Raw genomic sequence first — 8722 nt, 5'->3', positions numbered from 1 at the left:
TTCTCAATAAATCGGTCCATCTGGTGGAGCCCTCAGCATCAGCCACACAGACTTGTCCGTGAAACAGTTCCTCGTGTCTGAACAGCAGCCGGCTGCTCAGGCTGATTTTGTCAGTTTAAATAATGAAAACTAACGTTTTGGATGTATGGATGGGGGAGGTATTAAGTATGAAACACCGAGCACCTCTAAGGAGAAGTCATTATTGTTGATTTGTATAATGAAATTTGATAAGAAACTGCTTTGGTGGGAATTGTGAGTTGGGTGGCTGTAGAGATGGAGGAATGTGTCCATTTTCGGTTGCATTTCTTTTTAATCTTATATTCCATTTTCCACATTACTGTAGCAAATGGCCATTTAAAAAAAAATCCTCATAAAAATTCTTCCGCATTTGAATGTGAATTTCTCCTAATAAACACATTTTTATACACAGTTTTGACTAATGCATGCATTTTTGCAAACAATTTCCACTGGTTTCATGCACGTTTGTGTGTCCTTTTCACAGATACATTCATTTTTATGCACACTGTCTCCTATTATATGCATTGCTTGGTGGGAGAACTGCACTGGAAAAGTAGGAGACGTGCAAATGTTGTCTATCTTTCGGTTCTCATATTGTTTCAGCACATGAGAATTTGGTAGATTCAGCTTCAAATGTGAACTGAATGGAATTTCACCCCCATCCTGAGATGACAGTAATCTTCCCCATCATTTACAGAGCACTGTGGAATGTTCAAAGGACTTCATGTGCAATATCTCAGTGTCTCAGTAACCCTTACAACAACTTTGTCCACCAACTTGGGATGAGGGGTTGCGTTGGAAAAACAGGACCCAATGCACTCAGGAGCGAGACAGAATTTGAATGGAGAACCTCCCAGCTAACATCCTTGTGGCGTACTTTTGTGCATGTTTACACAAAGCAAGTCCCGTTGTGTCTAATTGGGCGTACTCCCTGGGACCACAACGTTAGGCCACAATCTTATATAGACAATGTGTAAGTGCCGTTGAACAGAGTGGGCCTTAGTTTCTAGCAAATCCATTTCTCTGGACCAGATTTGAAACAGTGATTCAGGTTTTTATTTTTGTTTGAACTAATTCAAAACCCTGATTTATGATTTGGATAGGGGCCACATTCACCCAATACATTTATTCCAGTATTATTCCACTTTCATAGAATCATAGTAGAGTTGGAAGGGGCCTATAAGGCCATCAAGTCCAACCCCCTGCTCAATGCAGGAATCCAAATCAAAGCATTTAAATGGCCATGGCTTCCCCCAAAGAATCCTGGGAACTGTAGTAAGGGTGCTGAGAGTTGTTAAGAGACTCATGTTTCACTCATGGAGCTACAAGACACAGAGTTCCCTGGGAAGAAGGGTTGATGCTTAAACCATTCTGAGGATAATAGGGGTTTCCTAACAACTCTCAGCACGGGTTACTAGCTGCAGCTTTTCACATTGTGATGAGATATATCACATGCCTATTTCAGTTATAGTGATTATGTCTAAATGTGTGTCTATAAATATACATGAGCACGTACAAATTTTATGCAGTTCTGTCTCCTCCTTTGTCCTCTTTCTTGCTTCGGTAATGTAGGGGTTCCCAAACTGTGGTCCATGGACTACCACTGGTCCATAAGCGTCATTCAGATGGGCCACATTAAATATTCATTTTTCATTTTGATTGCTTCCTTTATTTCTTACATAGTATTTTACTGTCTTATAGTTGCCACGAAATGCAAATTATAATACAATAGAATACAATCTATGAAATAAAAATGCAACGCAAAAATCACACAGCATCTGGCACACTGCTTCGCAGTGGCTACCAGAAGGCAGGAAAAAAACCATTAAGTGGTCTGCCAAGATCATTTGCAATTTTCAAGTGGTCCATGGGGGGGGAAGTTGGGGAACCACTGTGATAATGCATTGTTTCTTTTTGGTGATACATAAGAGGACACCCTAACTATTGGTGATATCCACCTAAGTCATGCGTACAGTAGACCCACTCAAATCAATAGACTTACGTGGCTTAAATCCATTTATTGCGATGGGTCTGTTCTGAACAGAGCTTGGAAAAGTTACTTTTTTGAACTACAGCTCCCATCAGCCTAATCCAGTGGCCATGTTGCCTAGGGCTGATGGGAGTTGTAGTTCAAAAAAGTAACTTTTCCAAGCTCCGGTTCTGAACCTATCATTGGATATCACTCTATATCTCTTACTCTAACCCACCTCAGGGGGATGTTCTGAGGATAAGATGGGGATAAACAACCATATATGCCACTCTGAGCTCTTTGGTGCAAGTACGGGACAGAAATATATGAATGGATCCCAGAAATGTAGTGTGGCTGTTTTTAAAATAACAACAACAACAATAATAATAGGCAATATTCCAGGAACATGTCACAACAAATGTTTTATTGTTATTATTACATTTTGTTTTTAATAACATATATTCTCAAACTCCAAAATATATCTCACATGGGGGGGGGGACATAGCATTGCTTAAACGCAAAAGAGATCTTTTTTATTTACATCACTTCAGAAGCAATTCTGCCTTTGGGTTTCTACTGTCTCAAAGGTTTACCAAGGAAAAATGGTCATCTGAAATGGTGCCCTGTCCACCCATTCACCATATTCACATTTTTAATTCTTATTATTTTCTATTTTACATACAGCATAAGGAGGACTCTTGTGCAGTGGGCCCGTTAGTAACAGACACCTTATTGGCATAACTCTTGATAGCTTTGGGCACACCTGTGGCATGGACATCTAATAATGGTTTGTGGGAATACAAAGAGTATTTGCACAAGACTGAACACATCTGTTCAGAAGCAAGTCCCACTGTAATCAGTGAAGCTTACCCTCCAGCAAGTGTGCAGAGGGCCGCAAACAAGCGTTAGTCAGTTCTTGAAGGAGACCGTCATAAGACTGAGGGGTTTGTATTACAGAGGAGAGATTTAAAATACCCATATAGAACTAGTTCTTGATGTATATATGGCACTGGTGAAAGGCATTAGATAGATGGCTCTGGAAACCAATATCCATTTCCATGTTTTCTATCAAACAGGTAATGCTAAGTACCCTAGTTTAGTGATCTATTCTCAAGACCTAGGTTCTGTGACAAAGGAGGAATTCTGAGAAACTATGGTCCTTACACGATCCTCTCTGTAGATCCTCTCAGGCAGCAGACATCGGCCTGGTTCACACATATAAAGCTAAACTATGATTTATTAAAGAATGGCTTGGCGTTATGTGTGGATCCTGCCCAATTGCTTAGCTATGGTAGGTTTCCTGCCAGCAAAGCATGATCTGAAGCCATAGTTTGCTGTTGGCTGATAAACCTTGGTTTGTTTTAACTATTGCTTGGTGTTATGTGTAAACCCAGCACCATTCCTTAACCATGGTTTGTTTGGAAACCACACCCCAGATGGGCAACAGGCTACAAAGGCATGAAGCAACAGCAGTTGGGAAGCAAACAGACTTTGGAGAAACAAGCCGTAGTTTGTTTGATCACTGTGTTTCGCAACTTTTGGCAAACTCATGGTCTGCTAAACAAACCATAGCTTTAGCACTGTGTGTGAACCAGGTCACAGAAGAAGCCTTCTTGCAAAGACCTCTAGGGATGAGGGGAGGAATCCGCCCCAATTCATCAGCTGTGCTTCCTCTATCCCTTATGCCCTGAAGTGCCTCCCAGCTGACATCCTCAGCTCCCAATGACTTCTCCCTGAAACCCTCTCAGCTCCGGGTGTTATTATTACAATTTACCATGTACGCATTACTATGAAAACAGACAGCTTTTTCAGTGACTTCCTCGCCTTTGGAGTCTTAGCAAAGCCTGAGCTCACACATCTTCTAGAACTGATAGGAACATAGGAAGCTGCCTTATACAGAGTCAGACCGTTGGTCCCTCTCCTCTAGCATAGTATTGTCTACACCCATTGGCACCAACTCTCTGGGGTTTCAGGCAAGGGTCTCTCCAAGCCCTACCTAGAGATGCTGGCGTGGGGGTTGAACCTTGGACCTTCTGCATGTCAGGCAGACGCTGTACCACTGAGCTATAGGGCTAGTTTGGGGCGGCTGGGGTTAGGCACTTTTGGGACGGGAGGGTGTCAATAAAAAAAATTATGGCGTCCTTCTAGAGGGGTTTCCTTGAAAGCAGCAAAATGCCTATAATTTTGATTGGGATAAGAACATAAGAAGAGCCTGCTGGATCAGGCCAGGGGCCCATCTAGTCCAGCATCCTGGTCTCACAGTGGCCAACCAGATGACCATGGGAAGCCCACGAGCAGGACCTGAGTTCAAGAGCACTCTCTCCTCCTGTGGTTACCGGTAACTGGTTTTCAGAAGCATACTGCCTCTGATTATGGTAGCAGAACACAGCCATCCTGGCTAGTAGCCATTGATAGCCTTATCCTCCATGATTTTAAATAAATTTAAATAAATGAATAAGGGATCAGTGCAGCAAGAGGCCTGGGTGTGTTGTGCATGTCTGCATGAGTCCAGAAATGTATTGCTCACCCATTCCCCACACAATTCCTGTCAATAGGGACTTACATGGGAAAAAAGTAAAAGGGATGTCCTTGGGGTTATCTTCCAACAATGACTGCAGCTAATGAGAATATTGTGTCCTTCAATAGGCATGGTCCCATCTCCTAATCTCCACAACACACACTGTTCCACCCCCTTTTTGGGAAACTTTTAGTGCTGAGCTGGAAATGTCAGACCACTGCTGCAGGCGCATTCACAGGCTGTGAAAATAGAATGATGTAATGGTGTTTTCTTTGGGGTTGCAGGAGAAATTCTATAAAATTGGGGGACTGGGCAGGGGCTTACCAGGATGAGTGGTGATGGGAGCCTCTTCCATAGTTTCTTTCAGCTTGGCTGTTCCACTCCCACTAGTGGTGTCAGAACTGTGCCACGGTAGCTGTCGGCGGGGTGAGTCTGCAGCACTAACCTAACCTGTTGTCAACAGCATCCCTGCAGCTAACTGGGAGGGACGAGGTGGCAGTGAAGTCAGCGCAGCGCAAACCCACCAATGGAGCCAAGGTGGCACTCCCACCGGTGAGTTTGCATCACAGCAACCGTGTTGACTGCTCTGCTGCCTGGCCCCTCTCCCTCCCAGTAAGCCGCAGCAATGCTGTTGATGGGAAGTCAGGTAAATGCCACACCCAATGCTGCTACTCCACCTCCCTGGCCACCATTTCACACACAAACAGCTGGAATGACACCATGTCACGGCCCAGGATCCTTCTGGAGGTATTGCTGGAGGGAAAAGATGGCAGTCCCCACTGGGAGAGCAATTAAAATTGAAGAAAGGGGAAAGCTGTTGCCACTATGGATGGAAAGATCTGTCCTTTTCGGTTCTCTCTGTTTCTCATTTTTTTCCAATCTTAAATTCAGTTGTCCACATTTCTGCAGCAATTTGCCATTTTTTAAAAACAACAACAACAATGTCCTCATGAAAATTCTCCATCATTTTAGTGTGAATTTCTTCTAATAAACATGGTTTTTTGCATGCAGTCTTGACTAACGTACACATTTTTGCAAGCAATTTCTCATCAAACAATGCGTCTCTGCATGCTACTTTCACTTATATTCATTTTTATGCACACTTTCCCCTGACAGATGCATTTCTGTAAGCATTGTTTGGTTTGCGAACCGCATTACAACATTTGAATAAGTGCACATTTCAAAGGATGGCTGTGCTTTGGTTCCCATATTGTTTTGGACAGTGCAAATTTGATACATACAGCTTGAAATGTGAACTGAATCATATTTCTCCCCCATCCCTAGTTGCCACTGGTTGTCACAGTAATCCCCCTGCCCTGAAAATATTTAGATTGCCTTCCTTTCTAATCCCCCCCCCCCATTTTCACCCTCCCCATTTTCTGGAGAAAAAGCTATTGCTGAAAGTTTCCGCTCAGCTCCAATCACACTATCCTTGGGACTGACATTTATATATAAAGATGCTTTAAATATGATCATCGTTTAAGACAAACAGATCTCAAAGAGCCAATGAGACTTCAGGATAAGAAACTTGGGTAGGAGCATCACAGCTCTCCTAACTTCAACTGGCCAATCTGTAGGTGGCAAGTGTGGGAGGGAACTCTGGTGATTAATTTAGGGTGGGATTTTCGGATCCTGAGATGATTTCTGGGTCAACTTCCTCTTTGTTACTTTGATGAAACAGTTTGATAAAGAAAAGAGAAATGAAGACATTGTTGTCATAGTAAGAATTCCCTTCCCCTCCCTCCAATAGTTTGGTCCTCAAATCTTCCACATCATTCCATCCCTTCTGGGGGAGGGCTGAAAATCCTCCACCCAAAATAGGCAAACTATAATTTTTGGGGATAGGGGGGTATCCTAATTATGATTAATCAAGAGCCTATTTTGAAAAGAAAACAAATAAGTAATGGGCAGCTATATCTTGTACATGAGTTCCTATGTCCACTGGATGCACTCTCAGTCTATTCCATTTCCCAAGTTTAGATAATATGCCCCTTTTAGTCTTCTCACAGAGACCATGAAGAATTTGGCTTTCATGGCTAATGGATGCTTGGGTTCTAATGTGCAGTAAACCAGCATCACTGGGATTCATAAAATAATCATCCAACAGTATCAGACAGCTATCCAGTCTTAAGCATGACATCTACATGCAGCTAGGCAGAATGGCACCCCGTTGAAAAGAATGGAGTGCAGAGACGATAGATGGGCAACTTCTGAATTTGGATTGATGCCTGTGGCTCTCATGTCGGCAAGCCACATGGCCACAGAATCCTGCTTTTATGAGCAGATCTCTTTCACTTCACGTCCCATCTTTTTCTTTCGCAATCCAAGCCAAACAAATGGGCTGGATTGGAGGCAGCTCCTTGGCTGGTGTAGAACAACTCGACACTCACAGAATCTGCCTAGCATTCTTTATGCTGGGCATCAAAGGGACCTGGCTGGTTTGCTGCTTTGGCATTGATGGGTTTTTGGCAATTTGCTCTGATGATGGCAAGGGAGTCTTGAAAATGTCCTGCTTGAAGCTTGGAAACATGTTCCTGCTGGTCATGACAAGATGTTTGGAATCCAGTTGAGCCCCCCTCTATAACTGTCTCTGTCGGCAGGTTAAGCTAGAAATGATGCACAGGCTCACCCATCAACTTCCCCTGCCTCCTAGGAAGGACTGAGATCAAACCTGTCAAACACACAACAGCAGCCCCTTGCTGGAAGCAGGGCTGGCATCCATATCCAGAATCCAGAGGCAGTTGCTGGGCCCCAGACACAGCTTGGAAAAGTTACTTTTTTGAACTACAACTCCCATCAGCCCCAGCCAGCATGGCCACTGGATTGGGCTGATGGGAGTTGTAGTTCAAAAAAGTAACTTTTCCAAGCACTGGCCCCAGTGACATGGGAGGGCCCTTCACTGATGTCTACTCTGTGCCTCCCCTGCCTTTTACAGGGTCTTTTATCCAATCTGTCACTCTCAGCAGCACAAGACACTTGGGCCTAACCTCCATTTAAATTTCCCACAATGCCCCAGAGAGAGTGTCACTCTGGGACATTGTGGGGAATTTCACTGGTGGCTAGATCCTGCCACCCAGTGCAGCTTAGAGCGTCATCACTGCTGTGACCCACTTCTGCCAGACGGTAAGTCCATCCAGACCCACCAATGGCAAAGGAGGTCTACCAGTGGGCACTTTCTCCAGGACACCTTCCATTCTGGAGCCAGCCCTGAATGGAGGGAAAGTTATAGCATAGCTAGTGCTATCTGGAGTAAATTTATTGTCTAATGTCAACTCTTTAGCTGCTGATCTTCTCTGCGTCTCCCTAGGGATGGATGAATCAATCAGTTTCAGTTTCTTTCAGTTTCTCATTTACCAATCTTTTATTCAGTTTGCCCCATATCTGTATCAGCTTGCATTTTCTTTTAAAAAACGCTTGAACATTTATATACATTTTTGCATGCATTTTCTTGATGCATGCAGTGCTGTGCACCGTTTTTACCTTGTATATTAGTTTTGCAAACAATTTCCCCTTCAAATTAATTTTTGTATATTACTTTCATCATTATGCACAGTTTTGCAGGGATTTTTCACAAACATGCACATGTTTGTACACATTCTTTGGCTGGAGTACGGCATCGCAAAATCCAGACGAGTGCAAGTTACAAATGAGAGCTGTGTTTTAATTCACCTATAACAAATTTCTCCTCCTCTCTCTTCTTCCAATTGCTATGAAAAAGTGTTATCTTAAGAGTTAACACTAAGAGATAATTGCTCTTGCAGCCAGCATTGATGACATGACACCTTCTTTTACTAGCCTTGTGTGTCCGACTGGCTAGCTGGGTTCCTCTCCTTCTTGGGAAGGCCTGGAAAGACAAGGGTCTGAGTGAGCCAGCAACCCAATCCTCTCTTGATTGCGCGCCCTGAGTGACATTTATAGGAGGGGGCCTTTCAGGGTTTTAGACAGGCAGAGTCAATTGCTTCTGTTATGAGCAGCTGTAAAGTGTAAGCAGCCTCTCAGACATACAATTTGGGCAACATGCTCCATTGGCACCTGCAGAATTCGAACCATGTGCTCCACAGATGCCTAAGTTACACAGATTGTCATTCAATATTGGCACCATTTTCTTTTGGCACTCATTGAAACCTGAGCTATTGTTTTCATCCATGCCTGCAAAACCTTGGCCATTTCCTCCATTTGTTCCCAGCAACTTGCTGCACTGATCCATGTGGAACTTT

This window comes from Rhineura floridana, chromosome 10 (assembly GCF_030035675.1).
Source record: "Rhineura floridana isolate rRhiFlo1 chromosome 10, rRhiFlo1.hap2, whole genome shotgun sequence".
NCBI lineage: Eukaryota > Metazoa > Chordata > Lepidosauria > Squamata > Rhineuridae > Rhineura > Rhineura floridana.
This window is presented reverse-complemented; position numbering follows the sequence as displayed.